Here is a 24,732-nt window from a genome sequence, read left to right on the forward strand (position 1 = left end):
TTAAGCAAACCATTCATCATGTACCTACTATGCATCCAGGGCTGTGCTATGCACTGTGCGATATCGCAGTGTAGTAAAAGGCACTAGCAGGAGTCAATGTCATTATATATCATTATATATTAACCAGAGAGCCCATCTGTCGAAGTGAAAAAAGGAGCGGTCAAGGCCCTAGAGTCTTGTCTTTGCTGCTCTGTCATGGGGAAGTCATCACCCATCTGGGCTCAATCTCACTATCTGTTAAATGACCCAGACTGGTTATCTCTAAGTTCTTTCTAGTCCTAAACTCCTGCCACACCAAATTAAGCATTCATTACCTCTAGGGCTGGCTGAGAAGAGATCTAAGAGCCAATGCAGGCTGGAGGACTTGAGTGGGGGCCCTGGATATTTGTTTCTCACTCACATCTATTCAGAAAATAAGCCAATTGATATCTCCTTGTTGATTGTCCACTTGTTTTCTTGCAGAAATTGGTGTCATCTTTAAAAGAAAAATGAAAATTATATAGCTAATGATAGCTACAATTTCTTATATATCTTGTATAGTCAGGTATTGTGGTAAATATTTTAAATGGATGATCTCACTTAATGCTCACAATAGCCCTATGAATAGAGCTGTTTAATTTTTGCACAGAGGAGGAAAGTGAAGCTATATATATATGTTTGCCTATGTAAATATCCAAAATCAACCAACAAACTCACTCTAACTTAACGTTTTACTCAGATTACAGTTTTAACCTAGAAATTCTCAAAGAAATTCAATATAATTTAGATTAAACTTAAAATTCAGACCAATTGAAATAGTTGATTATCTAGAATTTTAAGGTAAAATTTTCTTAAAGGATATTGCATATTAAAAACAATTTCTAAACAATCTCAGAATTTGTTTCTGACAAGTTGAATACTATTTGGGAATTGGGTGTAATTTTCTAAAAAAAGTATGTACAAGTCCATATATGCCATGCTGCTTTTTAATTTCAATTCCCTCCTACTCAGAGATAATGAATGTTAATATTTAGGGTACACCCTTCCAGAATTGTCCATTGTATTCAAATTTTCATACTACTTTAGCAATCTAGGAGTGCTATATTTCACAAGGGCCTGGCCCCTTAGAGTGGATGTATGGAGAAGAGAAGGACTTTCTCTTACCCAGTTAAAAAAAAAATGCAGTTTTGCATGGTGGAGAGGGGATGGAGTCATGGCTCTTGTAATTTTCCAATGTGATGGCACTTGCGTGGAGCCACCATCTGTTTGCAGGGCAGCTCTAGTGTTGTGCATCTGATTTCAATAAGCTGGGCGAGCAGTTCCATCCTACAGTGCATTAGCAGGCAGGCACATCTGCTCCGTTTCCATGCTCCAGAAGCCAACGGAAAGTTAGTCTCAAGGAGCCCGTGGTCTAGCTTGACAACAGAAGAGAGTAGTTGCTGTTGGACTCTCTCCAATCCCTATGGAGGTCAGGTTTTGACCCAGAGCCTTTTGGAGCTTGAAAGCCAGGCTGGTATTGTTCTTTATCATTAGTTGTGTTGTCTCAATTAGGAAAAAGAAATCTATGAAGTCTGGATGCAGAATTCTCAAGTCTGGAATTCCTCCCACACATGGAAAACAAGACTCAGTCAAGGAAACAATGCCACTGTGTTTGTCACCCACGTATTTGGGGATCTGACCACAGAGAATAATTTGCTCTTTATCAGAGTGCTCTTCACCTGGGATTGATAAGAAGTTGCAGCCAAGCTACAGTCAGGAGACCTTAGTCAAGTGACTGGCAGCAAAGCAAACACCGTGCTCACTGTGTAACTCGAAATGCATTCCTGCCACTGGCAGGAGTCCCATGTTTACTGTAACATTTGGAAAATTATCAGCAATAAGATGTTTTATTGAACAATGTTTAGACAATGAGCATAATAACATAAACAAGTTAATTATTTCAATGTTAATAAGGAAAACATCCCTTCATCTTCAGACCACAAGCATTTCAGTGTAGTAAAATGATAGCCCCAGGCTGGCTCTCGGTGACTTGTAAAGTGGCTAATATTGGTGTTCACCTTTCCCTGTTCTGAAGGCTGCCCCCTCCACTGGGACCCCACTGTATATGCTCTCTCTCCTTTTCTGGCATTTCTATTCTCTCTTGGGGCCTCCCTTCCATGGCCTGCAGGGGCTCCCAGAATGGGGGCTGCAGCTAGGCCCTGAGTAAGCTTTGTGTGAATTAGAAGAAATGTCCCGTTCTCAGGTAGAGGCCGCTCCTTGCCAGGGGCATGGTTTGGTGAGCTGAGCCCCTACTCATCCCCTTAGCTAGATGCCCTAGACAGGACACAACCTGCACAGCTTTAATGGTGACTCTGCCCACAGTCCCTCTACCGAGAACTGGACAGTGCTTCCCCTCCAGGCTTTCTCACTGACTCTCACTGTCTGGGCCAGGACCCTCAAATTATACTTTGCCAGTGGTGGGAACAGGGTCAGTGGACAATCCCAGGCTCCAAGGCAGTCTCAGGAAAAGGAGTAGCATGTGAGCTGTGCCGACGGGCCAGAGCACAGGGCAAAGGAGGAAGCAAGACCTGGGAGGGGGCAAAGCTTCTCTGCAAAGCAGCCAAGGGCCATCTTCATGTCCACCTACCTTCCAACAGTCTGTCTGCTCACCCTGCACCAGCCTCCACCCCTATATACTCTGTGATCTCCAACCATCCTCTCTTCTTTGTTGTTAGAGCCTTCAAATAGCAACTTTCTGCATCACCACATCCCTACCTCCCTGGCAGCCCACCTGCTGGTCCCTACTCTCCCAACAGTACACCCTTCCGAGAGCCTTTCCCCTCAGCCCACTCCTACCTGCTCCCCGCTCCCAAAGATGCAGCTGACAAGCAGAATGAATTCAAGACTAGCCATCAATAGCTGGCAATGCCACCTGGGTCACTTCTCATTCTTGCTTTTGGGTGGAAGCCTCCTGGAGACACACTGTCAGTCCAAGTGTCACTTACAGCAGGGCTACGACCAGATGCTGTTGAATGGCTTCATGAGACTCTCCAGATTCATACTCTGCACATTCCTGCCTGGCTCTCACTAGAGTCCTGGCAGGGAGACACACAGGTCATATCCAGCATTTAAGTTTGACTAAAGGTCAAGATAGTAAATGGTTGAGTTCCACAATGCAGGGGGTGTCTTCTCCAGCATGGGCCAAGAATGGGAGTCACTCACTCCCTTCCAGAGCCGAGAGATGACCAGAGGGAAGGGAATTCTGTCCATCCAGGATGCCTGGTTTCTTTTCTTAACCAGACCCGGTGACTGGCCTTCTTCAAGATTCTCCATCTCATAGCCCTGTCTAGCTGCTTCCTTTGCACCCTGCATCTCTGCAGACACTGTTGCTCTCCACATTCTGTCGGCACTGCAGACACACACCCACAAACACATGCTTACACACACACAAGCACACACACATGTGTACATGTACTCACAGACACATACTCATGTACATACCTGTACACACACGGTTTGGAAACAAAGACACTGCTACTGCAAAACCCCCACCTCTGGGATTGCCGCTCACCCTTGCTTCCTAACAGACTTAGTAAGAACTCAAAACTCACCTTTTCTTTTGGCAAATTTCTTTGGAGAAGTGGAATCGTAGTGGGGGTACAAGGGTGGTAGCATCAGTTGTTTTTAAAACTTGACCAAATCATACATAGTATGAACTCTAACCCCTACTCACCTGGTATTTCTGGTGCCTAGAAACAAACAAAAAATGGCAGCAGTACCATCTCCTAAACCACGCCCTCAGCTGGGCACCCAGCCCTGGTTCTTGTGCCCCTGACAGCCTGAGTTCTTCCTTATATTAAGGAAGAACAATGTCAGCCTAGCAGCCTCAGCCAGGCCCTGAATTCCTGAGGGGTCAAAGCCTGACTTGAGATCTGCCTGGCCAAGTGTCTTATACAGCACTGAGCAGGCGTGGGTGGTTGATAAATATCATTAGATGGCAAGGGGGTGGCGAAGACCACAAGAACAGGCTCTTTCTTAGCTGCCTGGTATTAACTTGCTGGGATGTTCTGGATCCTGGGAGAAGCCAGATGGCCCAGGGTCTGAAATAAACAGCCCCAAGGTCCAAGTCACTTGTTGACAATGCCTTTCTGAGAACAGGCATTTGGTAGAGTTTTTGCAGGAGCAGGACCAGGCCTATGGTGGCTTAAAGGGCAGTGTTTGTGTCGCCCTCAGCCTGAAAACAGGTAGAATACAATAGTCCCTCTTTATCTGCAGGGGATATGTTCCAAGACCCCCAGTATAAATAGTGCCAAATCCTATAAACACTATGTTTTTTCCCCAAACCTACATAACCTGTGATAAAATTTATACCTTAGGCACAGTAAGAGATAAACAACAGTGACAATAAAATAGAACAATTATGAGAAAATGCCAGCATCCCTACTCTTCTGCTTTGGGGCCATTATCAAGCAAAATAAGGTCTACTTGAATACCAGCACTGCCATACTGAAACAGTCCATCTGACAACCAAACCAGCGACTAAGTGGGTAATGAGTGACAGCCAATCTGACAACCAAACAGGCTACTAAGTGACTAAGAGGCAGGTAGCCTAGAGAGCAGACAAAGGGATGATTCACGTTCCGGGCAGAAAAGAGTGGGATGGCGCAATATATCATTACACTGTTCAGAATGATGCACAATTTAAAACATAAACTGTTTATTTCTGGAATTTACCACTTAATATTTTCGGACCACAAATGATCCCAGGTAACTGAAACCTTCGAAAGCGAAACCACAACTAAGCAGGCACCACTGTATATGAAGCCCATGAAGTGTTGGTAAAAAATGGCTCTACAAAGCAGAGGTGGGTGGAAGCCCTAACTTGGAGCATCTGCTGCTTTCTGCCATGCGATTATCCCCATTTTGGCCAATTCCAGGTTAGCAGTGTGGCCTCACTGGGAGTGGAGTTGGGAAGAGAAGCTTATGGTGGAGCAGGGGTGAGCCTGTGTGAGCTGGCTTCAGCCCGCCACTGTGTGAGACATTTTCCTGGAGGACTTCTCTTTTTTTTTTTTTTTTTTTTTGAGACGGAGTCTGGCTCTGTCCCCCAGGCTGGAGTGCAGTGGCCGGATCTCAGCTCACTGCAAGCTCCGCCTCCCGGGTTTACGCCATTCTCCTTCCTCAGCCTCCCGAGTAGCTGGGACTACAGGCGCCCGCCACGTCGCCCGGCTAGTTTTTTTGTATTTTTTTTAGTAGAGATGGGGTTTCACTGTGTTAGCCAGGATGGTCTCGATCTCCTGACCTCGTGATCCGCCCATCTCGGCCTCCCAAAGTGCTGGGATAACAGGCTTGAGCCACCGCGCCCGGCCACGGACTTCTCTTTATCTTTGGAGCATCCTTCCTCTCCTTTTCCTGCCCACTTTTCAGACCTCAGATGAGTCATGCCTTCTTCCAAGAAGCCTGCTCTGCTCACTAAGATGCAGCATGGACCAGCACGTGGAACTCTCCTTCATGACACTTAGCAGGTGGAAATGGCCATTTCTTTGCATGCCAACTGATTATCTTCCTGGCTAGTCTGTAAGACCCTTCAGGAGGGAGAGAATTATGTATGGTTTTTTTCTACCATTGTATCACCAGTGGTACATTGTATCACCAGGAGCACAGCTCCTGGTACAATGTTGGTGCTTCATAAATAGTTGATGAAAGAATGGAAGGAAGAAATTAACTGAGCCCTGGGCTGGGTGGGCTGTTACTAACACTGTGATTTGTAATCAAGGAACTTCACCCACCAGCTTTTTGGGGTTTTTTTTCCTTCTTTTTTGCATTTATTATAAATGAAAGGACTGAATTATTTCTCATTATTCTTTCAACACTAGGATTTTATGGATTTTTGAGTCTGAAAGGACTGTGGTTCTTTAATGTTTGCAGTTGCCTCAGAAATGGCTCCACTTTTGCATGATGTGTGTGTGAGGTGTGTGTGTGTGTGTCATAGCCAAGGGTAGATGGTAGAGCATGCAGGAGGGGAGAAGAAACCTTATAATGAAATGTTTTCATTACCTTTTCACGTCCAAGGCCACAGGGCCATAAAAGAATCTGCATGACAGCCAGCCCAGTAGTATTAGATTCATCCCAGTGATTCTTTTTCCAAAAGGCTAACGTCTTCCTTGTAATTAAAACCGAAATAAGAAGCACCAAACAGATGGCAAGCCCCTTATGGGCAGGTGTAAATCTTAAGTGTTCTTACAGCCCCCAAAAGCCCAGAGCAGTGCATGCACACAGTGAGGACACAGCCATACTTGCTGCATAATTAGCTTAAGATAGACATGGCCCTTGCAGTAAGAGTTCATCCTAACTACCAATTTTGGTGGACCCAAAATGTTTCTCCATTTTTCTGTTTGCTTAGGAACACGGACAAAATATCCTCAAGGCATTTTATAAAGTTTTGGTACCTTTGATCATAAATGAGACAACCCTACAATTTACTTCTCCCCAAGTCCAAGGACACTAGAGAAACCTTGTCTCTGGAATTTCTTTTCTGTCCCTGCCCAGCACTTTCTGGCAGGGCCCATGGCAAAAGCTAAGTCTGGGCGCCTTGCCCTTTGCTGGTGCTGAATAAATTCCTTTCGGGGGTACAGATCCCTTGCTTTCATGACCATCCCAGGAATGAAGGGTGACAGCCAGGTGGGACCAACTCCAGGCCCATGGTAAGAAAGGAAAGGGGCTATTCACTTTCTGTGCATAGCATGACATTGCCTTTACATGTGACAAAGCCACCTGGAGGCTACAAGGAGTGGGCCCTAGAAATCTGTGGGAGTGATTTTTGGAGGCTATAAATGCCCTGTGACACTAAGAGACCTTTGGGGTGGGGGCTGCACTGTCCCCCGCTAAACTGTGAAATAGTGCCTTAGGAACCCAGGTTGGACTTTTCTAAATAGTGGCTTGACCAGCGTAAATAGGTGACAAAGGAGCTAGCAAGGGAAGACTGGTTGTGATAACAACAGTTCTAAATTTTTTGAGGCTCGTGTGCCTGGAGCTATGTTAACCATTTTATAAGCATTGCCATATTTAATAATTATAGCAACATTATTATTACCCCCATTTTGCAGCTGGCTTAATGGGGTTTAGCCCACAAATGAGTGGTCAGTCACCATGATGCCATGGCAACGACCTTCTGCATTCCTTGCACGGGGATTTCCTCCCCATGTTTTAGGCTCCACTCTCCTGCCCTCTCACTTTACAAAGACCTCAAGTTCCAAAACATTTCCATGAGTCATTGACTGATGTCTGAAATCTTACTTTCCAAGATTTTAATAATATAATGAGGGTAGCTGCCATTTGTTGAACAGCTTTTATGTGCCAAGCACAGTGCTAAGTGCTACATGTGTTCTCTTCTTACAATCACTACTTTATAAGGGAGTATTATTATTATTCTGGTTTTACAGTTCAGGAAGCTGAGAATCAGAGGGAGTTTATACAAGCTATTGCAAGTCACATTGTTAGCAGGAAGGAAGGAACCGGGTCAGGCTTTTGCTTGTTCCATTGTTGCTGAGTGGGGTTTATTAACTTTCTAACTGAGAGAACATGACAGCTGCTTAGAATCTGCCCCTGGGATGAGTATGGGTCTAAGCCTTCATCAGCCCTGTATTTCTTAGTAGGAATGAAGATCCAGAAATCATGTTTCAATGGAGCAGAAGTTTGAGAGTATCAAATCTGTGTCTACCAAGAAGAGGACCTAACGATGGAAGGGGATCCCAAAGACCAGTTGGCAGATGGGTTTTGTGAATGAAAAGACAAAGTGGCCTGTCAGCAGCAATCTGAGGAAGCAGGAGGAGATGGTCAGAACAGGCTGTTTTATGACTTTTGAGGCTGTGGGACAGCAACCTTATCATAGCCTCAGCCCTGCAAAGCACACAGTGCCCAGGCAGCTATGAGACTACGTCTGTGGGAAAATCCATATTTCTACGGACTGAGTCAGGCTAAATTAAACATGAGAGTAATTTGACACATCTGAATTTCATCACCATTATATCACTCTGTAGACCTTGTAAATTTTCATAATGACATTTTTGTTAGGTTGGAGTAAGCTGTCTGCATCTTAGGTGTGTTACTTTAAAACTACATTAACAGACTAATAAAATGAGGTGTTGGCCAGCTAATCACATGTAGTCATCTCCTTAGAAGGATCCAGGCAGCAAAATGAACCAGAGTTATGAGTAAGTGTCCTGAGGTGGCCCTGAGGGCACAGACCCTGACCATACCCTTTCTCTTGGAGACAATACCAGGATGGCCAGAGCTGTGTACATGCCACCAGGCATCCCTCTCCCGTGGGAGACTCTGTGATCTGCAAACCCCAGAATTTGTATAACCTGGAACCCTGGGACCTTGGAAATATGATCTATGACCTGCCCTGCTCACTTCATCTCCCTTAAGAACTGGACATCAATATCATTATTTTGAGATGGCACAGGGGCTTACCTGGATGGAAGTGAACACCCACCCATCACCTGGCATTGCTAAGCACTGTTACATGTGGTGTTACTGTCATGACTTTCTGAAACTGAAGAACAAGATCAATGTTTGATGATGGGCCAGAGCATTTGAAATCAAGACTGTTCTGGAATTAACTGTGTTTGTCATAATGTCATGTTTCTCGTGTGGTACAAGCTTTATATGGGTCACTAAGTCTAAACAGGACTCTGTCTTTGCCAGGCTACATGAAAGGTTTGATTTTGTCCCTTATCTGCTTTCCATTTCATAGCTTCCTCAATTGACTCCCCACCCCAGGATGAGCCAACCCAGAGATTTTCCTCCAGAGCTGTCTGCTTGTCCTTCCCTGGCCCCTCCCTTCCCTCTATACTGGGCTCCATTCCTGACCTGAGCCAACCTGAGCTTCGGCTTCTCTTTCCTGGACCTGCTTCTCTCATACTCACTTTCTTTCCTGATTCCTCTCTTCCATCAGAGCCTGGACCCCTGAGCCCTACAGCTTGGGTCTCTGTCCTATCACGGGTTAAAATCCACAGCTGTCTCTAACCTACAAGAAGGCTATGCTGGGTGCATATATGCTTGAGAGGAAGCCCTTCTCCATTTTAGGGCCAGCTCATCTGGAGAGATGGTGTACTCCGGAAACTCACAGGGTAGCCCATGGCAGGTCTCCTCCGGAAAGCATTCCGTGAAATGCTAGATCCTGCTGATCTCTTCTCCTAACCTTCTGTCATAGGCCATGTCTGTGCTATCCTTGTCAGTTATTTGCTGAATTACTCATTTGACAAAGACTTATAGAGCTCCTACTATGTGATGAATGGATCCCTTGATGAACACAGCAAAGTTCGTGCCCTCAATCTTATGTTCTTGTGGAGGAGACAGATAGTAAAATAAGAAAACAAATCATAAAATTAAGTATTAAAAAATAATAAGGCAGGGTGGGAGAATAGAATGGCAGGGCTTGGTGGGGGTAGGATAGATATTTTAGATTAGGATGATCAAGCGGTGATAGCAGAACTAAATGTTGATCAGAAGCTAACCATGTGAAGATCTGTGGGTAGGAGTGTCCCAAATAGAGCAAACAGCGAGTACAAAGTCCCCAAGACAATAACAAGTTAGGCATGTTGAAGACATTGCAAAAAGGTCAGTATGGTCACCACACAACCACAAGGGGAGGAGCGATTAAGATGCTGGAGATGGTCAGGGTCCAGATCGCATAAGGCAGGTTTCCTCCACCCCAGAACTATCAACATTTTGAGTCACATGATTTTTTTTTGTTGCAGGTGCTTGTCCTGTGCATGTTGTTTTGCTGCACCCCTGGCCTCTACTCACTGGCTGCCAGTAACACCCCTCAAGCCTCCACCACCCTCTTTATGACCACCAGAAATGAGGTGGTCACAGATATTGCCAAATATCCCCTAGGAGAAAAATCACCCCCGTTTAAGAACCACTGAAAAAAGCCATGGCAAGATAATTTTATTCTACATATAATGGAAATCCATGGGAGGCTCAGAGCTGGGAAATACCATTGCAATTTACATTTTTAAAGGGTACTCTGGCTGCTATTGGCCTAAAAGAAAAACGACAACAGAGGCAGGAGATGCAGGAAGAGGTGTAGGTGAGAGGCAACCCTGGCCCAGATTAAGGAGGCAGCAGTGGGACTGTAAGAAGTGGTTGGATTCTGACTACATTTTGAGGGTGAAGCCAACAAACTTGCTGGTGAATTGGATATAAATGGTGGGAGGGAAGGCAGAATCAAGGATGGTTTCTAGATTATTCTGTGGGAATAATTATGTCATTATCTAAAGCAAAGACGACTAGGAGAAAAGTAGTTTGGGGATAAAAAGAAATTCTAAATTTGAGATGTCCTTTAGACATCCAAGTGGACATGCCAGTAGAATATAAGAGTCTGGGGCCCAGGGGAGAGGTCCAGACTGGAAATGAACATCCGGAAGTCATAGACCATAGCTCATGCCTGGGGAGGATGAGATCATCCAGGAAGAGGGCGATCTAGAAAGGAAAGCTAAGCTCCAGGGCACTCCATATTTAGAGGTCCAGAGAATAAGGACAAGCCAGCAAAGAGGCCAGGGAGGAGGACTAATGAGGGAGAAGGGACATTAGGAGAAGAGACAGGGACATGTGTATCCCCGAGGCGTCCTGGCACTGTTGTCACATCTGCCTTAGACTGAGTAGTTGGGGAGCTCCTCAGGCACTCGTTTGTGTTCAATGGTGGTGGCAATGGTACTATATCCAAGTTTTAGACAATCAAATGATTGAGCAAAAGCCACCTTGGTTAATCTTTAGGAAATAAGTGCTACTGATCCCACTTTACAGCTGAACAAAGTGAAAATCAGAGCAGTATAGCAACTTGCTTTCCATCACATGCATTTTAAGCATGACTCCTGGGACTAGAACCCTGGAAAGCCTGTTTCCACACTCATGATTTTTCTGTGGTGCTCTTGGCCTCTGCCTCACAAGGTTCTGCTCAATGCCTGGCACAGGCCTCCATTCTGACCATGGCAGGAATACCTCATCTCTGCCCAGGTTTATGTGAGTGCATCTACATCTGCTGCTGCGTTTGGAATGGACCAGCAGGAGCCAGAACTGCTCAATACCAAAGCAAGTGACTGTCAAGATCCCTCATGCAACTAAGACCAGAGCCAGCACTAGCACCTGGAGTTTCACACTCCTGGTCCAGGTTTTCCCATCTTACCTTCTGTGTCTACAACCAAGTTGTTTCCCCATCCATCGACCATATCCAATGCAATAGCTCTAACAGATATGCAGGGGAAGTAGCATTATTCTCATTTTTCAGATTAAGAAACAGAGGCTCAGAGAGGTTCTGTAATTTGCCTAAATGATACCACTAGTAAGATTCTGAATCAGGAATAAATTCCTCATCTCTTAAAGCTAGGTATTAGTGAATTGAAATAATCTACCCCTGACTTAGCCATTTGTTTTTATTTCTTACATAATAACTTTCCCAAACCACAAAAGAAAGAAGATACAAACAGATTTTTCTAGACACCAGTATTGCCGGTCAGAATTCTGTAATAGGTTCATAGTCATTTAAGAAGTCAAAATGACTGGAAGATGAATATTTTGTGCACTGTGTCAACTTAAAATTATTATTTTTTGGCTTAATCATAAAGATGCTTTAAAAAGAACCTTTGAAACATATTTGTGTTGCTTTATTAAGCTCTCTGCTTTCTGACATCTCCTGCTCTTTTTTGGAAAAGTTCAAAAACAACAGCACTTGAAAACCCCACCCCCAAAATATTTTCTTTCATTTCCAAGACACAGAGATGCTGACACATGGGCATGAAATCTGAAGTCAGGCTTTGGAGTCTGACCTCTTCAAAATAGAAAATGAAAACATTTCTAGTGTTCACACTTTCCCTGTGAAAACACAAACACAACACTCTTGAACCCAGGTGAAAAGAAAGGTAATTCATTTCATGAGTAAGAAACATTCTTAGTGGCATGTCATTTCAGGGGCAATTGATTCCATTTGTCATTTCAAGTTTCAGAAAGGATGGAAATACACTCCCCACCTCCGCCTTTTGAGCACAATAAAAGTAAGTCAGCATTTGCTTTTTCCTTTAAAAACAGGTGCAACAGCAATGAATTTAAACATCTCTCTGCTGGCTTGTTTGCAGTCCACTCCAGCTCCCTGGTGCTTGGCTCAATATCATCCACCTGCTTGGGAGGTGGGGGCAGGGCATGATGTGACAAATGTCTCTCTTCTGCCATAAATGTTATTTAAAAGGTGCAACTGGCTTGGTGACATTCATTTTACAGGCAATAGTAGAATGAGCGGTGGATAGAAGAGGATACACTTAAAGAGATGAAAATTATCTCTAGAAGCAGGTCTCTTTTCTTGCCTTCTGTCCCACTATCTTGCAAACCTCAAATAGAGATATCTTAGCTGCCTAAAAAGCAGTATTAAATCTTTAGTTTGGACAGGAATTCAGCATTTGAGAGGAGATGTCACTAATAATCCTCTATGAGTACTAGTGGTGAAAATGGGGCCCAGTGGGAGGGCATTTTACTAGGAGAGAGTTGGAATGAGCCCTGGGGGAACAAGGGTGAATACAGAATGGGGGCAGGCTAAGCCTACGTGAGAACTAAGAGGTAGGCAGTTTGTCATCACTGATATGTTCTCAGAGGCTACATTAGCCAGGCTCTCAAGAAAATTGGGACATGTCACCTTTGTGGCCCTAAGGTAGAATCTTGGTGTAGGTCACTCTTTCACGTGCCCTCCACTGGGAACCAAAGGTCTGAGGCCAGTGACAGATTGCTCATTGGGTTGAGGGCTGGAGTTAGGATCAGGGTTTACCTGAAGGTGTCAGCTCCAACATTCACATTAAGAGCCTGTAAACTGTTTATACCACGGGAGAAATGTAAACCTTCTGCATTGTGGCAGCCTGGAGCCTCTCTCAGGAGAAAATGTCAGACTCTCTGCTCTGGGTGGAAACTTCTTTAGAATTTTGACAATATCAACATTTTAATGGTATCTTAGCCCTGTTGTTCTTATAAAAATATACTAAAGGGGAAGGATATGATTTTGTGGGAACAGAAGCTCCTTCCAAAGTCACTGAACCCACACTAGGACCAAAGCGTTTATTCCAGCGGCAAGGCCAGGAAAGGCCATGCTACTCCCTGTCAGTGCCCAGTGACAGAGAGGAGGATGTCCTGTGCCCCTTGGACAATTTCTGTTATGGTCATGCTTGGGGAAAAGAATCACAGAACGATGGCTTTGCAAGCATGAAATGGGAGAAAGACAGTGCAGAATGTAGGGCCAAAGACAAGATATGATTATTGTTGCTTCTTTGCTGTGTTTGCTAGAGAAAAAGCAAACCTTAGGTATAAAAACATTGTCAATAGTTCTGATGAGGTTGAGTAGTTACAAAGAAGATAAGAAAGAGGGAGGAGGAAGAGGTAGAAAAGGAAAAGAAGAGGAGAAGGAAGTAGAAAGAGGAAGAGGGGAAGGGAAAAGAAGAGGAGGAGGAAGAGGAAGAGAAGGAGAGGAAGAAGAGAAGGAGGAGGAACAGGCAAGGGGAAGGCAGATAATGACAGTAGCTCTCACTTACTGAGGGCGTCCTTGGTGGCAGTCACAGAACCTGGTACTTCATACATCTTTGTCATTTAATGTACACAACAGCTGTACAAGAATTACAGCTGAGGACACCTTACAGATGAGGACACTGATGCTTAGAGAAAGTTACCCAAGATCACACAACTGCAAATCACAGACTTGGGACTTAACCCCAAGCTTGCCTGGCTTCAGAGGCATCCACTGTTCGGAATCATGCTGTTGTCTATGCCAGTGGCTTTCACACTTTTTTTGACTATGACTTATAGTAAAAAAAAGCACATTTTCTATTATGAGCCAGTTTGCATATATATGTATATGTACATATATACAGTATAACTAAAACAAAAGTGTCATAAACATTTTCCCTTGCTATATGCAATGCATATTAATTTTTGAAAATGTTACTCTATTCTCTTTCATTTTTTTTCCCTAATGAGAGTTGCACACTAAGTTGATTGCGCAACCTGATGATGGGTCTCAACCTGTATTTTGTTTTCTTGCCTCCCTCCCTCCCTCCCTCCCTCCCTCCCTCCCTCCCTTCCTTCCTTCCCTCCCTCCCTCCTTTCTTTTCTTTCTTTCCTTCCTTCCTTCTTTCCCTTTCTTTCTTTCTTTCCTCCTTCCTTCCTTCCTTCCTCCCCCCTCCCCTCCCCTCCCCTTCCCTCCATCTCTCTCTCTCTCTCTTTCTCTCTTTCTCTCCTTCCTTCCTTCCTTCCTTCTCTCTCTCTCTCTCTTCTTCCCTCCCTCCCTCCCTCCCTCCCTCCCTCCCTCCCTCCCTCCTTTCTTTCTTTCTTTCTTTCTTTCTTTCTTTCTTTCTTTCTTTCTTTTCTTTCTTTCTTTCGGGTCTCACTTATGTTGCCCAGGCTACAGTGTACTTGTATGATCATGGCTCACTACAGTCTCAACCTTCTGGGTTCCAGTGATTCTCCCACCTGAACCCACCTTGTAGATAGGACTACAAGTGTATGTCACCACGCCTGGCTAATTTTTTTATTTTTATTTTTGTAGACATGGGGTCTCACTATGTTGCTCAGGATGACCTTAAACTCCTGGTCTCAAGTGATCTTCCCGCCTCAGCCCCCCAAGTGCTGGGCATGGGCCACACACCCGGCCTTCAACTTGTGAAAACATTTTCTTTTCTTTGCTCTATGGCAGTTGATTAGAAGTGTCCTTGAACTCCTGCTTGATCTTGGTGGATGCTGCGCAGCATCTCGCTCCTGAGGCATGCAGCTAATTGTATACTCTGGACCATCCCTCTGGCAAGAGGACATCATTAATAAAATATTTCAGAAATTACAAATATCTGACAAAGCCATTTGCTTGGAAAAGAGTCAGTCCAGGAAACCATCCAGAATATATAATCACTGATCTCAGGCACTGACTGCTAATATTTTAGGCAATTGATGTATGCTTTAGCAAAAGAAACTATTTTCTCTGATTTCAGAACCTAAAGAACTCATCTGTTCTGAAAGGCTACACACAGTCGCCATCTAACAATAAATGGTAAAAGAAAAGAAACATGCAAGGTGTTGTGGGGACTCTATCAATCCACCCTCCAAAGTAGTGCTGTCTTTCTCAATTTGGGGTGAATACAACCAGGATCTGAACTTAGATTGCTTTTCAGAGGAGCATGTACATCTCCACCCTGGTTTAGGATTTCAGGAATGATTTTGTTTCAGCAGCTAGGGGCAGTGGCAGGGTTGGCTGAATCACATTTAGGTCACGGAAAGTGAAGTCTGATCAGGTGGCTCAGCTCGAGTCAGCCCTGATGGGCTGTGGACGTGGTGACTTCACTCCAAGCAATGTGCTCGCTAATTGAGAAAACATGTTCTTGTGATGGCCTCATGCAAAAATCCAGATTTACGAATTTTTTTTTTATTCCTAAGAATTCCTTAAATATTTGCCGTGCGTGTCTATACAGCCTCCTGGAGCACTTCTCCTCCTTACTGAGTAGGGTTGTGTTTTTCTGCTGTGGCCCAGGTCAGGGTTTTAAAGGTTGGGATTCTGACAAAGGGCAAGTGGGCAAGCAGCCACAGGCCTCAGGGAGAAGCAAGAAGAGGGCAGGAGAGGAGAAAAATAACCCAGACCTCCTGTGCTTTTCCTGGGGCAGAAAACGCAATTCGAAATCCTTGAAAAGCAATTGTCTGCAATGCTCAATGAGGGGGTCCTCATCGGGAAGGGGGCCTCAGCTTACTGGACATTGGCTACATTCCGGACTCAGCAGTAAGAACTTTCCAGTACTCTTTCCTTTCCCCTTCAAAATTGCCCTCAAAAATCAGTCGGCATCATGATTCCCTTTTACAGATGAAGAAACTGAGGCTTATAGGGGTGAAGTTATGTGCTCACAGAGCTAATGAGAAGTGAACTTGGACCTAAATCCGGTTCTATCTGACTACGTGCCAGGACTCCTGTAAAATCCTACCTGCCTATGGGACAACCCCTCACTCCCCTCCGAGAAGCCTCCCTGAAAAAGTCTTCTTGACATCTAGACCCCTTCCCTCTAGAAGGTCATATAGTCACGGAATTCGTACTTCTACTAGTTCCAGTTTTGATACTGCTTGCAATTGCTCCGTGTGTTAATTTAGATAAGAAGATAAAAAAGCCTGCAGACAAGTTTTGTTTGGTCTGTACTGATGTGTGGAAAGGGAAGAAATTTCAAAGTTTTGGCTTTTCAATCTCAAAGTTTTGGCTTTTCTTGAAAAGTTCTTGAAAATATCTGGCAATATTGGACCTACAATCCTTTAGAGCCATGGTTGGCCTGTCCCTTAACAATGAGGCATAGCCTCTCTGGTTTTTCACAGCCCCAGCAATCTCTGGCCTCAGCTCATTTATATTCTCTGATGAGCCACTAAGCCTTTTAGTCATGACTCCTGAGCAAGCTCCTTGGGGCAGGATCATGATTTATATTTATTTTGAGTCCCCACAGTGCCCAGTGTCCCAGAGAGCATATTAATAAGAACGCTAATTGAGAGAAGGAAATCTATCCAGTACCCTGATATATGGTGGGCCCCCTCCCCTGTGGGGCGAGGACTATCTTCCCGTTTAACCACGGGTTCTATGTAATTCAGCAACAGCTGCTTAACCCTTGGCTCTTGGTCTGGGAGAGCACACATGCCCCACTGCCATAGCAAAATTCACTTTCTCTTTCTTTCCTTGTAAACTTGAAGAATTCCTAAGACACTTAAAATCCTAAAGACACAGAGGAGTTGTTATGTGGAGTAAGGAAGCAAAACACTCTTAAAGCTGCCAGCAAAAATGGTCATTCTCAAGAAATGCCTTATTTAGAGAGTATTGCATAACATTTCTGAAATAAAAGTCTGAGGAGAAGTTTGCCTCTGAAAGAAAATTACAGGAGAACCTCCGTTGAGTCTTCTCTTACCCAGCCATTATGAGGTGAAGATAATTCGCAAGATGAAATGTTTGGTTAAAATTCTATCAAAATGAGAATGTTAATTACAGAAGGTTAAAATATCAGTGAGTAAATTCTTAGACAAGTCTTCAATGCAACCAAAAAGATTTCTCCTCCCAATGCAGAAAAGCTTTATATGCATAGATACATAAAAAAGTACAAAAAAGATGTTATCCTACCTGAAATTTAAAAAAAAAAAAAAAAAAACCATGCAGTGGAGGCTCCCCTCAGATCGGCCCTTCCAAGGGAGAAGGGGAGGGGAGGAAGCTCATATTCATTGGTCAAACTTCTTTTTCTGAAAGTGTTCTCCATAATCCAAAGGGAGCCTGTCCCGCTTGGCATCTCCCATACACAATGGGGGTTCAATACACAGTTATCCATAGTGATGAGGCAGTACCTCAATCTGTTGACCTCTTAGCCAGGTCTGCTCAGATCCAAAAATGGGTTGGCATTTCACTAGACTGAGTAAGTGAGACATGCAAGTCACTCTATTACTAATGAGGGTTGTAATCCATCTGTACTGATGAAGAACTGAAGACAGGACAGTCTCCTCCACCCCCTAACGTGGGCAAGGGCTGAGCTCTTGAGACCATCCTCTCTGGGCTCACTTAGCAACCGCACACAGAGGGGAGGTGACCTGTACCACCAACTCTGACTACTGAAGGAACAGCCAAAGGAGATGGGAAAATCAGCCCATCTGTACTGATAGCAAATACTTCGTGGTTATTGGGAAACTATTTCTGTAGTAGTGGATTGAAACTGCCCAATGTGGAAGGGCTTCTGTGTGACACTTGGGTGGTTCATTCCCACTGACTTCATAGCCAGCTTCTTTCATTTGCAGGGCTCTCCACCTGCAGAAGGCACCACAGGCGGTGCCAAAAGTGCCAAAACATCTCAATCTGCTTAGCCTAGTGGTGGATTTTCAGGGAAATCCTGACTGTCTGACTCTGACTAATAGTACTACTAATTAAAAAAAAAAAAAAAAAAAAAGGACTTCCCGCACGTGAATGCGTTGGCTACAGTCTTAGGCAATTCAAAAGCATTGTTGCCAGTTCCACCTGACAGATTTCATCATCAGATCAACCTCATTTGGGGAGGGAGCTCCTTAAGACTCTCTCTTTCTCTCTTTCTCTTTCCCTCCCTCCTTCCCTCACTTCCTTCCCTCCTTCCTTCCTTCCTTCCTTCCTTCCTTCCTTCCTTCCTTCCTTCCTTCCTTCCTCCCTTCCTCCCTCCCTCCTTCTCTCTCTTTCTTTTTTTGTTTCTTTCTTTTATTTTGCTCATTTGAAATCAGTGCCAAGCTCTGCAGTTCATTTTCACTCCTACTTGTAATGAGTTGGGCATGAGTAGAAAGCACGTGTTCCTATGATACCCTCCTGTCCTCTGAAGACATTATTCATTTTAACCCTATGTACTATAAATAAACTAATAGTTCTATTTTCTGTCCCCCAATGAGACCTTGAGGCAGCGGTGAGAATAACGAGCTATTCTACTTGAGAATAAACTCAGTGCCACAAGCACCATCCAACGAGTGTAGTGTTGCTAGCCTTTTTTTCAATGAAATGTCACATTATCAATTCTCATTTATTTTCGCAGCTTGGGCACAGTTGTATTAATTTGATGTCAACATGCACTCATGTTGTATTAAGTGCGGTCAGTGCTGGGGGCTTCTGCTTCAGGGAAGGAACCTCCTGGTGCCAGAGTGTGATCCACTTAGCAAAGGAGGGAAGGATTTCCTCCCAGTGCTACAGACTCCACAGGCAGGCAGTCTGCCTGTGTTTTTAATAACATATGGCAGAGAAGGAAGCTGCCATGCTCTAATAGCACCTGTCCCTTCACCTTACTCTTTCTGGTTTTCTTTTCCCATGGGTCATTTGTAGTCCACTTCACTCACAAAAGGCAAAGGATAACACCTGGTGGGACTACAGCACTGAGGACCCTGCCGATGGTGGCCTAGAGTCTGATTTGTTGGCTCCTGGAGGATGAAGCCCAGGGATTGACTTCTGAAGCCCCAATTTGATGATTAACCACAGAAACCCCAACAATAGGGCCCTTGTTGGTAATTTCCAAAAGACTTCTCAACTGGGAGCAACATTATCTTTGAATACACTTAGCCCTCTATGAGGGGCATTTGGGGTTGTCACAATGACTTCTGACATTTAGGAGGTGAGGCAGGGATTCTAAACTATCTGCACTGTGCAGATTGGTCACACTTAACCAAGAATTGTCCCAAAATGCTGACAGCTCCATTCAGAAACAATATTAATCCATATACTTGCCTAGTGAGTTGGGAAAGTGAGGCCTGAGAAGTTTAGCGACTTGCTCAAGGTCACAAAGCTACTTCCCTTCCCTTCTCCCAAGTGAGGAAACTATAACAGCAAGTTTACCCGAAATATAGGAGAAGAAAATCAAGGGATCATCCTAACATTTTAATCTGATTCCTACTGTGTCATAGTGTGAGGCCTCAAAAGCATGTAAAGTAGCCCAGAGAGGAGCAATGAAAACATCACCAACCACCAGAAAGTCTTCTCTATTGCATGTTTTCATTCTTCTGGTCTTCGCTAAACTTTGTGGCTGAAGGTTTATTCTCCTTGGCTCAAATAGTGACATTTCCATGCTTCTGCACACCCTAATAAAAGACCGAGGACCCCAAAGCCTCAATTTCTCCATTCACATATCAGCCTCAGGATCATCCTGGTCTGACTGCTATTTGGAGTTAGGATCTTAACTGTTTCCCCACTGTTATCAAATGAGGTCTCATGGGAATGGATTGGGGAAGGGTCTTTCATCCTCATTTATTTACCCGATGCCAGCGGACACTGTTTGCTCAAAATGGTCCACCACAGAATTGATTTCTCGGAACTGGCTAAGCCTAAGAGCTGATGTTTTGTGAGATCAGATTGCTAGTCAAAGAAACACACAGGAACTCTTTCTGTCTCACAGAAAGGTGTTTTCTGGGAGCATGGGTTGTTTGCACACAGATATCCAGAGATTTTACGCAAGACCTCAGCAAACCTTCCATTGCTTCCTGAGAGCAGAGAATTTGCTGCCAGCAAAGGTCTCTAAGGCTTGTTTTAGACTCTGAAGTCCGTGAAAGTTCTTACTGGGAAAAGGTAAATGGCTGGGTCTCTGGTCCCGGGTCTGGCACTGACATCTGCTTGGGGATCTGGGCCTTGGCCCTGCTCCATGCCCGGTAGAGAAGAGCAGTGGCTGAATCTCTGTGTAGTTTCCCTGCTGCTCTGATGCAGGGTGCTGCAGTAAAGCACTCTATGAATGAGCAGCAGGAGTGCTCAGCACTCTTTAAAAAGTAAAGTTGTGTGACTTTTTTCATCAGTTTAATCTCGGTAATGATGAGAAACTTCCCTCGGGCTCCAGCCCTGCCCTGCCCTACCCTACTCTCCCTGCTGATGTCGGCAGCCAGGGCCCCCTTCTTGTCCAAGGCACGGATTTCTCCCTGAAAGAGAATGAGAGTGTGAAGCCTCATCCCTTGCTCCCACTGGCCCTTGGGGCAGGGGAGTTGTGGGGTGGGCAATAGGAGAAGGCAAGAACCCCATTCCTTGGCAAGGGTTAAAAGTAGGGAAAGAGCCACCAACACTAGGATGACTGCCCTGAGTGGGCCCAGTTCATTTCTCTGATGGGCCTGGGCTGCTGTTGGAAATGCAGTGGTGCCAGCAGCTGGTTCTAAAATCCTCTGAGGTGCTCCTATACTTCTGTCAAATTAGTGTTCTCATGCCCCAGTGATCTTGGCTTCCCATTTTTGGTGCTTCTTTTTTCCCTTTACCTGCATAAAGATGTTGGGGAAAGAGTGGGGTAGGAGTTTGGCAACATGTGGCATTAACCCTATCCCCCTTCAACAAGAGGAATGTTCACTTTTTGTGTGAGTCAATTCCAGCTAGGCCAGTCTCAGCCCCCAGACCCGCCCATCTCCTCTGACCCTCTGGGAACATTGCCCATCATGAATTAACATTTGGGTTGCTCAGGTTGACATATGACTTATTCAACAAAAGAGACCCATCAGGTTTGATATAGCCTTTCTTCTGTGACTCTGCAGAGGGAGAAAGTTTCAGGCATTCAGGAGGAAACTGTAAACACAGGGTAAGAAGGGCTGGCAGGGGCCAATTGCTGCTGCCCTTCTGCACTGCCTAGAGAAGGGGAAAGATTCCCCTCCAGTAGACTTAACTGACAGCTTCAAGAGTTTGAAGACCCTGGAGAGAAGTTACCGATGGGGCCTCCACTGTCATTTCTGCATTTGCAGAGTGCAGCTGGCTGTGCATGGGTTGGGGAGGAGGGGACTGGCACTGGTAGTGGGTGTGCCCAGAGGATGGAGCCAGGACAATTAATCAAGTGCCTTTTCTACAGGATTTCCATTGGCCTTGGATGACAGATGTGGCAGAGGCACCCAGGAGAGCACTATTTTGGTTTCCAGCTGGGAACGTGCACTAAGTTTTCCTTAATACCCACAGCACCCAAAAGGCTTTGCTGTAATACACTTTAATGCATGAAACACTCATAAATTATCCTTCGAACTGTTACAACTTCCAACCTGGAACAACTTGGAAAAACCAGCCTAGCAAGCAGGCTCTTTTATAATCTCTCAAATCACAACAGAAGAAAAAGTTCAAGCACGAAACACCTTCCTTAAGAATCTCGGAGTTTTTTTTTTTTTTTTTTTTAAGAAGGAGGTCTGTAATTAGAGGGAGCTAAGCTGCTTGTTTCTGCTGGCTCAAAGTTGCAGCTCCCTGACCCCCGAGTCCTCTCTTCCTCCCCTAGATCCTCCTCTCCTGAACCCAAGGCGCTGCCCGCCCCAACCTTCCACGCCCGCTTCTCCCACACCTGGCAGCAGACAGCTGGAGATGAAGCGTGTGACCCAAGTGGCACGGCTGAACCTTGGCGACCTCGACCTGAGGTTGTCCAACGCGGCTCCGTGGAGGGCCCCGGTACGCCGGACGGACCCTGGCATTGGCTCGCAGACTTCCTGGGTTAACCCCCGGAGCCCTCAGTCACGACTCCCAGCCCTTCCGAGACGCGCTGAGGGAACTGCCCTAGGTCTAGCGCGCCCCGTTCCGCTCGTCCCCCTACCTGGGAGCAGCGCAGCACTTTCCTGACTCGGCGCTCACCTCAGCCAGCGCGCTCTGCGCTTCCCCCGCGGTGCGGGCCGCCACTCCTCCCGCCCCGGCGCGCCAGCTGCCGGCGCATCCCTCTCGGTGCCCATTCGCTCTCCCTCACTTGCGCGTTATCCACTTCTAGCCCTCGAGCTAGACCCTGCCATGGCCGTGGGCTTCTGCAGGCGCCAAGGCTGCTCCCTGGACCGCCGGCCATCCCGGGACTAGGAACTCCACGACGAGAACGAACGCTGTTCCCGCGGTCCGACTCGTCCTCCCGCGAGGGTCCCGCGACCCCACACCCACTCGGGACATTTCTTAGGGCTGCTCTTGGGTCCGCGGGAGCCTCAGGGGTAACCAGAGAGCTCGCCAGACCGGTATCCTTGCATACTCTCCCGCGAAGCCCAGCCACCCCGGCCCGCGCCCGCGCTGCGCCCCTCTCGGGATCGGCTCGGGGCAGCCTGACTCACCGCTGCGCTCCCCTCCGGCTCCCAGCGCTCTCTGCTGTGCCGGAGCGCCGAGCTGCTCTCACACAGGCTTCTTGAATTCTTAGCCCCTCCTCCCGTACTCCTGAGTCACACGCTCCAAATCCTGGCCCCCATCCCTCCCCTCCCCACCACCAGCCCCGCACCTGCTGTGGCGGGGTGGTGGTGCCTGGCTGGAGGGGGTCCTGAGGACTAGAGACGGATCGCTCCTGGAGGGCTGGCCAGACCCAGCCAGAGAAGGACTTTAAACTTCCAGAGGTCAAAGGGAAACCCACTGGGGTCTGAGGGGCCGCGCGCGCAAAGCCGGGAGGAGGATTTTCTGGGGCACCGGCGGGGGTCGTTGGGCCGACTGGTTGGGGCTAAGCGGAGTTGCTCGCAGCTTCCCTCACCTCTCCGCCCTGCCCCCGCGCGTTGCCCTTCTCCAGTGCTTCCCTGGTCTGCCCGGCGTCGCCCTCAGTGCCCCAGGCATTGGCTGCTCCCCGCGCCGTCTAAGGGAGCTTTTCTTCGTGGCACCTTTCCTCACCCCAGGATAGGTGAGCACCCAGGGGGAGCTCCGCGAGGGGCAGGTGCCCAAGCTCCTCTGACAAGGGAAGGCGGCTGCAGAACCAGTTAGAAGGCCCCCAGGCACTGGCGAGTCCAGCGTAAGGACAAGGGGCAGAGGACTTCAGGAGTCAGGAGGAGCTAGACCAGGGACCTTAACTTAAGGCCCTGGGTTCCAGGAACTTCCCGGAGTCCCTGGCCCCTCTGAAACGGTAGGTTGATTTGCGCGACTGTGTGCAATGCTAATATTCTTTTCTGGGCTGAAGGTCTGCAGCTTTCATCAGTTTTGCAACGGGCCTGTGACCCCTAGACTGACACAGCCAGCAAACCTTCTGCTTAGGCCCTCTCTCCACACTCCAGGCCCCACACAAATCCTTCCTGACCCTTCAAGATTTCTTGAGTTCCCTGGATTCAGCCTGACAGGGGAGCTTGCCTGACTTTCCCCTGCCCCTCTGCCAGGGCTGTTCCCACCCCAGCATAAAATTAGCAAGGGAGAAATACCCCTGAAGTCAAATTTGTCACCAAATGTGCATCATTAATTGTAGCATTCCAGGGGATTCACAGCTCTTTGGAAATTTACAGCCCCATTCCCTCCTGTGTTGAGCTTGTCTGTGTCTTCACTTCTTCCTTTAGCAAAGGTGGGTTGGACCGCTACCCCGTGTGGATGCCACAGAGGATAAGTGGGTGTGGGGAGAGTAACAGGAAGGGAAGGTGAGGCACAGAATCTCTCTATTGCTGGTGACACTAGCCAGTGCAACTCAGCAGAAGGGCACCCTCTGGGGAGCTGGGATTTAGTGAAGCAGATGATTCCTGTCCTAAGTCCTGAGGTGGTCCTTTACTCCCAATGGATGGCACTTGAGCCAGATGACACCCTGACTAGGCATTTCCAACTCCCTTGGGTCAGATTAGTCTTAAAGTCTTACTTCTTTCTATTTTCACGTTTGCTCCCATAAGAAAGTTCATTCCATTTATACGTGCTCTGAGAAGGACGAAGAAGGCAAAAAAGCCCTACAATTGGAAGTCGGCCTTAGCTTTGGTGTGACCTCGTTGTTTCCCAGCCTTAGGCTTGTCCACTTCTAACTTGTTCAGATACAGGCTGGTGTATGAACACACTTTGGAAGTGAGGGCAAGAGGCCAGGGAACACCGTGAATGGCCCTTTCTACAAAAGTAGTATCATAGTCGGGGTGATCCATTAGGAAATTTATCATCGTCAATTAAACAAAAGAATTTCCAGACAACAGGATGAATTCATCCATCAATCATGTCATGTATAAACTTGCTTGGAAAGCACTAGCCCCAAGCCTTACGTAATAGCTGCCTGAGAATTTGGGTATGAAATTAAACTTTTAGAATAACAGAGAATTTGATTGTTGAATACAGAGCTTTTGTATGTGTTCTTGTGGCATCATTCAGAAGGACAAAAGGATTTGGGGCACTTGTGGTTCTTTTTCATGTGGTATGTAAGGGGGAAATTTTTAAGTGATGTAAGCAGAGTGTAAGTTTGCTTATATGCTCCATCCTCATCCCATAAGTTGTTGGTCATATTCTTATTGCACACGTTGGTTTAATAAGAGCTCCTTTCTGCCCCTAACTACCTCTGTTTCTGTCACTGGACTTCAAGGATCTTGAGTAAATAAGAACGTGTAAACAACAAACACAAAAAAACT

At 46.2% G+C, this 24,732-nt stretch overlaps 1 protein-coding gene across 1 annotated transcript in view; it reads right to left on the reverse strand.

Moving 5' to 3' along the window:
- Positions 1-22,565, reverse strand: part of NGF (nerve growth factor) — a 52,802-nt gene extending 30,237 nt beyond the window's left edge. Inside the window, exon 1 of the mRNA XM_025360595.1 lies at positions 22,510-22,565. The gene's annotated coding sequence lies outside the window, so the exon portion shown is untranslated. The remainder of the gene's footprint in view (positions 1-22,509) is intronic.
- Positions 22,566-24,732: the final 2,167 nt, after the last annotated feature.

Source organism: Theropithecus gelada, chromosome 1 (assembly GCF_003255815.1).
Source record: "Theropithecus gelada isolate Dixy chromosome 1, Tgel_1.0, whole genome shotgun sequence".
NCBI classification, from domain to species: Eukaryota; Metazoa; Chordata; class Mammalia; order Primates; family Cercopithecidae; genus Theropithecus; species Theropithecus gelada.